This window comes from Stegostoma tigrinum, chromosome 8 (assembly GCF_030684315.1).
Source record: "Stegostoma tigrinum isolate sSteTig4 chromosome 8, sSteTig4.hap1, whole genome shotgun sequence".
In the NCBI taxonomy this organism is placed as follows: Eukaryota; Metazoa; Chordata; class Chondrichthyes; order Orectolobiformes; family Stegostomatidae; genus Stegostoma; species Stegostoma tigrinum.
The window spans coordinates 22,818,797-22,828,118 of record NC_081361.1 but is presented as its reverse complement, the minus strand read 5'-3'; the positions used below and the strand labels follow the sequence as shown (position 1 = coordinate 22,828,118).

General features: G+C 42.8%; 1 non-coding gene across 1 annotated transcript; it reads left to right on the top strand.

Moving 5' to 3' along the window:
• Positions 1–8,677: 8,677 nt before the first annotated feature.
• On the top strand, positions 8,678–8,752 carry trnae-uuc (transfer RNA glutamic acid (anticodon UUC)). The gene has a single exon. It is a non-coding gene; the product is annotated as a tRNA-Glu (tRNA).
• Positions 8,753–9,322: the final 570 nt, after the last annotated feature.

Sequence of the window (9,322 nt, the reverse complement as noted above, 5' to 3'; positions counted from 1 at the left end):
AGAGTGGTCTCTCCGGAAGGCAGACAAGAGTGGGGATGGAAAAATGTCTTGGGTGGTGGTGTTGGACTGTAGATGGCGGAAGTTTCGGAGGATGATGCATTGTATCCTGCTTTCCGGAGAGACCACTCTCTCTGTGACTCCCTTGTTAGCTCCACACTGCCCTCCAACCCCACCACACCCGACATTTTCCCCTGCAACCGCAGGAAATGCTACACTTGCCCCCACATCCCCTCCCTCACCCCTATCCCAGTCCCCAAGATGACTTTCCATGTTAAGCAGAGGTTCACCGACACATCTGCCAATGTTGTATACTGTATCCATTGTACCCGGTGTGGCTTCCTCTACATTGGGGAAACCAAGCAGAAGCTTGCGGACTGATTTGCAGAAGACCTCCGCTCGGTTTGCAATAAACAACTGCGCCTCCCAGTCGCGAGCGTTTTCCACTCGCCCTCCCATTCTTTCGATGACATGTCCATCATGGGCCTCCTGCAGTGCCACAATGATGCCACTCGAAGGTTGCAGGAACAGCAACTCATATTCCGGTTGGGAACCCTGCAGCACAATGGTATCAATGTGGACTTCACCAGCTTCAAAATCTCCCCTTCCCCCAACGCATCTCAAAACCAGCCCAGTTCGTCCTCTCCCCGCAGTGCACCACACAGCCAGCCCAGCTCTTCCCCTCCCGCCACTGTATCCCAAAACCAGTCCAGCCTGTCTCTGCCTCCCTAACCTGTTCTTCCTCTCACCCATCCCTTCCTCCCACCCCAAGCCGCAGCTCCACCTCCTACCTACTAACCTCATCCCAACTCCTTGACCTTTCCGTCTTCCAAGGACTGTCCTACCCCCTCCGTACCTCCCCACCTATACTCTCCACTCCACCTATCTTCTTTTCTCTCCATCTTCGGTCCGCCTCCCCGTCTCTCCCTATTTATTCCAGAACCCTCACCCCATCCCCCTCTCTGATGAAGGGTCTAGGCCCGAAATGTCAGCTTTTATGCTCCTGAGATGCTGCTGGTCCTGCTGTGTTCATCCAGCCTCACATTTTATTATCTAGGAATCTGGGTCTATTCTGTTGAGACCTGTCTTTCACAGTCATTCTCAATGCGGTGTTTCAGTCAGCAGTAAGCATCCGAATCTCACCATATTATTGAATGCTATTTCCGCTCCACCAGTCATTATAACTGAATTGCCTTCATAATGCAGTCGTCCAAGATGTCAAAGTGTCTTGTTTGAAATGTAACTTCAGTCTTGAGCTTGAAATACCTGTCGATGAAGACTTCAGCACTCGCCTATTTTTTTAAACGAATGTCACATGAATTAAGTGAGCAGGGAGAGCACTGAAAATCCTTCGTAACTTCGTGTTGAATCTCTCCAAAATGAATAGTATTTCAGGGTAAAAGTTGAAATGTTTCACCAGAACAGTCACTGTTCCTACATGAACCCAGTGATTTTGTTCGAAGTGTCCAGTACGACAACTTTGGTGTTTGCAGAGATCTCCTGGAATGGAATCAGCCACGAGATCAGGCTATTCCAGTCTAGTCTCCAAGGTGGCTTGGTGCCTACCTCTACGAAATGAGGCGAAGGATTGCTGACTCAAATTTTGTGTTCTGTCTGGGTCTGGTCATAGGCTTCGGCTTCAAATGGAAGCTCAGCTTTGAGCAAATGGGACTGTGGTCTATATGACAGCATTGGGTGTGACTCTAGAATGTAAGTAGTCCTCGAGGTCTCAAAAAGCCTGAGCAATTGTCAGTGTTGAGAGCAGGGGTGCGCATATCTAATCTGCAAGTGAACTTTTTGTCAAACGTACGAGTTGGTTATGGATCGCTGCTTTTCTGCACAGAGTTAGAAAGTTAACTTCTGTTTTCATTGCAGCCTCTGTTGTACGTGTGTACACATTCTGGCACTTCGAGTCTAATCATGTGACACAATGATGACAACAGACATTTTGGATGGGAAACAACCTATATTGGTGTCTGTAGAGGAACATAGCTGCTTTTCTTTCCTTGAAGCAGTGAGGTCGGCAATGAGATCAGTGATTCCTTTTCAAATCAGTTGTTTGACCTGGTGAATGTCAAGGCAGTGTTTTTGATTCTGGTCGCCTGTGTTGTTCCTGTTGCAGGCAGGTCCAGGAGGCTGAAACAGGAGATTTATTATTTAGTTTACTGTAGAGGGCGGAAGGTTAGCCTCAGCTGTTCCCTGCCTGAAATAATCGATGACATCATTGTCACATGATCGGAGTGTTAAAAGTGAGAGTGCACCATGCTTGCATAAATACGCAGCAGTTTCCCACTCCATGGTTTCTGAGTTTGTGTTAAGTTTGACACTCGGAGCATAATTGTTTGTGGGAGTTGTTAGCCTTGAAGAGGGAGGCAAGAGGAGACAATGCAAACAGAATGACCAATTGACAGGCTTGGATGTTTGGCAACATTCAGCTTCAGCATGAAACCAACAGTGGGGAGGTGTTGACGTTGAGGTGTACTTAACCAACACGGGGTGCGGCAGCCATTGTGTTCTGTCAATCTGCCTTGATGTGAGAAGTGGACATGATGCAGGAGCACTTTCCTGATGGCCAGTCTGTCTAACTTATGGACCACCATGGCTGAGCATCGGTAGGAGTGACTATTGCCAACAAAGCCGTGCATTGATGGTGTGCACGGAGCCAGCAGTAGGAGCTGGGTGGAGATCACCTGTGATTTCGAATCTAACCTACAAATAAGAAGGAGATGACTGAAAACTCAAGGCTGTTGACCTGTCTGTACAACCTATATGCACCTTGGGCATCAATGTGTGTATTATGTACTCAGTTGTTGACAAAGTAGCTTGTGCAGTTTTGAATGTACAATTGCAAACTAGCAGGATGAGTTTACTCATGAATGGAAGAACCTTGTTTGTAGTTCATTCCTTCAACCACAGTACTGCTAATATATGTAATCTTTGTTTCCTTTTTATTTTTGATCAGGATCTTTTTAAGAAACTTGTGCCCAGCGAATGTTTAGGGTCCATCTGGGCAGAACAACCAGATCGAGCATCAACCGTCTGGGCTATCGTGGCACAGTTTAATAACGTTAAGAATTGTGTCACCAGCACCATCAGTCAGCCTCAGCAGCTAAAACCACGACAGAGGGCGAAGATCATTGAGAAGTGGATTGATGTTGCCAAGGTACACTTGTTCTTTAGTGATTTTTAACCTTTATGACAGGGTAAAGCACTCAGTGCATGAAACAAACATGGTGGAAGAGAGCAAGCAGTTCCTACGATGTGTTGAGATGTTTAGGGTTTGAAAGCCTCTCGAATTGACGAGCAGAATTAGAATTGAATGCTTCATGGCAAATCCTAGCATTTGTAATTTCCATAGTGTTGGCTGCTAATAGTTCATGCCTCAGTTTACAGTTGCATTGAAATATTAAAGTTTTCTTTCCCATCAAAAATATTTCTGTGGAGAAATAAAGGAAACTGATTTCAGATTTTTAGTGGCCCTTCAAACACAAAGTTACTTATTAGGCATAACAGAATGTTGTTTGCCTCCCTTGCGAGCGGTGATCAGATTTATGATACATTGTAAATGTTATTCTCAGTTTTCTGCGTTCCATATGCCCGTATGATGGCCCTTCAGTAACTTGCCTGGTTGTCTGTTTCTTATGTGTTTGCCAAAGGAATTTGTCTTTGCATTTTAATCAGCAATTGGGAAAAGGATGAGGAAGGGCTGTCATACCTGATGTCTGGCTTGTCTTTGTCATCAATATGTGGCATTCCCACGAGGACATTTGGAAAGAATCAAGACAGGAAGCCAGTAATTAACTAATTAAGTGAATTAAGTAATTTATTCATATTCATTTTATCATCCAAAATGGCACTGGATCATAGCAACAAAAGTGTATTATCATTGAAATTTCCCATATTCATGTGCCAATAAAATATTTAGTCATTCGAAAGGTTGGGAATGAAGATTCATAATAATACCTTTGCCAGGCATTTGAGACAAGTCTGGTTTGGCTCTTGGCAACACTGCCTGCATGGATTTGGACTCGTAAAGAATCTTAAAGCATTGATGTCTGTCTCCAGTTTCACAATCCAGAGAAGTTGAAATGAATGGAGGCAGACACCCAGTCATAGACATGGATACATGAGCTCCTGACAGGCTGTCCGTGCCGACCTAGAAACTGGTGCTGTCAAAGGCCATTCTGAAGACGAGTTGGCACCTTCCAGTGATCACTTGGCTGACTCTTCCGGTTGTCATTTGAGTTGACAAAGTTGATGAGGGTCCTTATCCATGTTGAAGTGTCCTCCGTCACTTACTTTTTACTGCAGCAGCCTTTGTTGCCCTCAAGCCGGAAGACTGTGGGCTTGAGATCTTACCTGCTGGACTTAATCAGATAAGGCATCTATCTAATGATGCCCAGTGAGGCACATCCACATAAAGCCAATATGGTCTAATGACCCTCTCCCTCCTTGGCCTTCCTCGCTAAGCAGAAGTGGTTTTGAGAGCTGAGAACAAACAATTGCAGGCTTCCTACTCTCCTGCCCCTCGGCCCCTCCCAACAAGTTCAAATTTATGCTTGGGGAAGGGAGGTTTGATTTGTTCTATTCTTCTCCCTGCCTCCGTGGGGCAGGCAGATGAAGGACATTCACATGCTATCCTCACTACGATTAGTTAACTCAGTCTCAATAACATTGTGATTCATAAAAGTAGACTCAATTTTCTGATTTGTACGCTTTCCTTGAATGATTATCTCATGTGTCAGGCCCTGCCCTCCTATGCTGGCAGAAAATGTAATCTGTCATTCGTTTATCAGCTGAATACAATGGATATAACACAGATGATTACCCGTCTCCAGCTCCCTAACTTCGCCACTTCCACCACTCAGATGGCAGTGTCTCCAACTTATTCATTCGAATCTTTGCTTTGGCGTCAGTAACCATGTCTAACGAGTCAAGTGTTGGCAGAGAGTGAAATGTCTCAGAGGGAAAAAAAATGAAGATCAAGTTTTAAGTCGCTAAGATTTGTGGAATTTTTGCCCCCACAAAGTCGTTTGTTAATGCTGTTATTTTTGCAGATCACGTTTTTCTGATGGAACATTTTAATGTCTGAGGTATTGGGTCATGGGGAGCCACTGTTTTTCCCACAGAACTCATGTTTTATGTTCTCACAGGAATGTCGGATTTTGGGAAATTTCTCTTCAGTGTGTGCAATTACCCGTGCATTGCAAGCAAATAACATCTTTGAGTTTCAGAAGACTTGGGCAGCCGTGTCAAAGTGAGTCATTTTTCTGGAAAAGCCGTGTCGTTATTTTTAATAAATATGTGGTAGGAATTTGCAGGTTTCACCTCCAAGTTTACTTGCCAAAGTGATCTTCACACTCCAGATGTGTTGACAGGATTACCAGAGGCACTACAGTGCAATCCCAACAATTGGCGTACTGGCAGAATCTTTCATTCTTTCACTAAGGAGTGAGGAGTTAATTTTCTACAGTGGAAAAAGAAAACTGTTTGACAGCTTAAAATATTGAACTATTGTGTTCCAAAACTGATCTGCTGTTGGATGTAACGTAAGGCAGTTTCCTGTGGATGTGCTGTGACGGGGTGATATGAACTGGAGGTTTGTATAGGAACCTGAAATACAAAGAACACAATTATTTTAATCACCCAAGAAAGCAGTCTATACCTCTTTGAAGTGCACACTTGTAGTTTATATTCCTGTGCCGTAGAAGATTTGATCATGATTGTTTTTTTGAGGCAGCTTGGAGGTGAAATCTCACTTGCTGTGATGAGATTTCCTAAAACTACTGCAATGAAGGGCTTTTGTGGCACAGTGGTAACATCTCCATCTCTGGGCTTAAATAATCTGGGTTCAAATTCTGTCTGATGAAGGGTCTAGGCCCGAAATGTCAGCTTTTGTGCTCCTGAGATGCTGATTGGCCTGCTGTGTTCATCCAGCTCCACACTTTGTTATCTTGGATTCTCCAGCATCTGCAGTTCCCAATATCTCTTGGGTTCAAATTCTACCTGCCAAAGAGATGTGTCAAAACATATCTGAACTGTTTCATTAAAATAACTGCAATTGTTTGAAAAATGCTTCACTGCCCTTCACTGTCTGTATTACTTGCTTATTTGTCAGATTCCATGTCAGCTGTTTGCAATCTTGACTCTATTCTGTCAAGAGTAATTTGTTTTATTCTCTTGACTAGGAGCACAAAGGCAACATTTGAAGATCTTTCAAATCTCATCTCCGAAGATGGCAACATAATGACAAGTAGCCAGCACGAAAAACAGGTAAGCGTTTGCATTTGGCACTGTGCATCGATATTCAGGGCATTATAGGTATTTTCAAGCAAAATATCTACAATGAATTACATTGGTGTCTGAATGCATACAAATACTGTGAATCAATAATGCAACAAGGGATACATGTATTACATATGGATGGTCTCACTTGGCTCAAGTCTTCCAAAATCGTTCAGTCATGATGCAACCTTCATAGATTATCTTTCTCAGTGTTCGTTATCTTGGAAGTTTGAACACTTGCACAATGATATTAAAAGCAGGATATATGTCAGTTTTCTTTTCTTTTGATTTGCACACTTGGAGGGCCTCGTAATTAATTAAAGCCAAGGCAAAACACGAATAGCTTTAATTGGTTCTCGTTAGTGTTTTTGTTCAATTAACATGTCTTCCTTTTATTGTTCTCTGCGGTAATAAATATTTACTGCATTGGAAGTGAGAGATAATCACATTGCTTTGTTTGTTGAGCATTTCAGACATCAACTATTTAGTTTCAACTAGCTTGGACCACCACTGACATTTCAAACTAACTTCAAAAACCTTCTCAAAAAGCATATTGTTTTACCAGGTTTCGAGACGTTCCTCCTCACTCTGTTTGTCATGCTGTTTGCCCAGTCATTTTGTTCCTGAATTTTACAAAGTAACAAAATAATTTGTTAGTTATAAACATTTTGGTGTCACTTGACCAAACTAGTGTGTCCAGGACAGTAAGGAGGCAAGATGCAAGTTTTCTGTTGAATCATTCTTAGATTAAATCAAAGCAGTTTGAAGGTGGTACTTGAAGAGGACGAAATGCAGCATTCATGTTGGGTTGTTAACAATTTGACAGACACTCCGTTTTTCATACTGCTGAAAGTTCTAGTTGAGGTTGACGATGTTTTTGCATTGCTGTCCATCTGCTGGCTCCATAATTTCTACGGTGCTGCTGTCACACCTTGTTTATTATGTTTGCTATTGGTGCACAGTGCAGAATTCCAAATTACTTTTCATATCTGTCTTGAATCTAAAAGTAGATTTGTTTTTAATAATCAAAAACGTGTGTTGTGCAGGATGATTGCTTTTGTGGTGTCAATTTCTATAAATATACATGGGAAAATCTGAGTTCAAGATTGGACAGTTGTTTAACTTCCATAATGCTGTCTCCCAGATTGTACAGTGAATATCGATGCATGGTTCGTTAATCTTTAAGCATATTACACAGATGTTCTCTGGCAATATGGCTTGCTAAGCTTTACTTTATATGGGTGTGCCATTCGCCAGGCCACCATATCAACACTTACTGTCGATCCTTAGTTGACACTGAGTGTAGTGATAAGATACCACCTTGATATACCATAGCGTATTTTCTGAAAATACTTCCCCAAATGTGACTGTCTGGTGAATTTCACCTGAGTGAGCCAGCAATCATCATTTTCACTGTTGTGTTTTTAAATCTCAGAAAATATAATTTGAAACCTCATTTTAAATGCAGTTTGAAGCAGCAACTTCACCATGTCCAATAATTTGATTTGCACACTTGGCTGGGAATCTGAAATAGTTGCCAAGTGATTGTTTTATGGGTTAAACATTGATACTAGTTTTGTGATAAAGTATTGTGCGTGGGATAAATTGTAATATCACTTCCAAATATCATTGCCTGGCTATCACCTCTTGAGTTCGAATTGGCCAAATGTTGACATAAGGCTTTAGCGTTGTAAAATGTTTTTACAATAAAGGCTTGAGTTTTGAAATCTCTTCTGTTATCTCATTTGATATTATGGGAGATATAGATTAGATGCAGTGAATGAATAGCTGGTTTTCTATGTACATTTTCAGGATGGAGCTTCAAAATTTGCCGCCCTCAACAGCACCTTGAAAGAGAACAAAATACTGACACACAAAACACTGAAAGTAACAAAGAAGAAGGTAATCATCCCTTTATGTTTAATATTGGAATGAAACGTTCTCAAGTTGAAGCAGTTAATCTTGAAGCTTTACAAGTAAATCTGATTTATCTTTCCATAATGGTGTATCTTTGTTATAACTATGCTGTAAAGCAGTTCTCCGGGTAACTAAAGGGAAGTTATCAGCATTGCTGCTACTTAAGCCATTGAACATGTTTGGTTATATGTTTGAAGCTATAACCATGCTGCTTGTTGCATATCTATCAGTGTGTTGGGTTGTGGGTAGAATATTTCTACATTGAACGGAAGTAAATCTGCGAGGCCAGGCAGGTATGCACAAACATTTCCCATGGTCTGATGGATAAATACAACAGTCAATACAGTGTGGAGCTGAAGGAACTCAGCAGGTCAGGCAGCATGAGAGGAGCAAGAAAATCAACGTGTCAGGTCAGGACCACACTGTATTGACTCTGACTCCAACATTTGCAGTTCTTGCTGTCTTTGAGAGATGGTTAGCATCACTGGTGGTCCAGTGGTTAGGATTCGGCGCTTTCACCGCTGCGGCCTGGGTTCGATTCCCGGTCAGTGCAGCACATTTTGGGGTGGCTCAGTGGCTCAGTGGTTAGCATTGCGGCCTCACAGTGCCGGGGACCCAGGTTGGATTCCAACCTCGGGTGACTGTCTGTGTGGAGTTTGCATATTCTCCCCGTGTGTGCATGGGTTTCCTCCCGGTGCTCTGGTTTCCTCCCACAGTCCAAAGATGTGCAGGCTAGGTGGGTTGGCCATGCTGAATTGCTGGTTGTGTTCAGGGGTGTGTGAGCTGTAGGGGATGGTTCTGGGTGGGATGTTTCAAGTGGCGGTGTGAAATTGGTGAGCCGAAGGGCCTGTGTCTACACTGTGGGTAATGGAATTTAATCTCAATACAACATCTTGGCTCAAGCATTGAAATATGCCGACACTCACAAAGGCAGAGATTCAGGTACTCATCTGGTGTTCCCTTTTTGTGTAGCAAAGGAAGATCTAAACCCGGGTTACACAATAACTCGGTTAGCCATCATGAATGAGGCAACATGACGAGAATTTTTTCAGCACTGCCCCTTGTGTCTGCGCTGGTCATAAAGCACCCACCTATTCTGATCCCATTTTGTAGAACTTAGCCC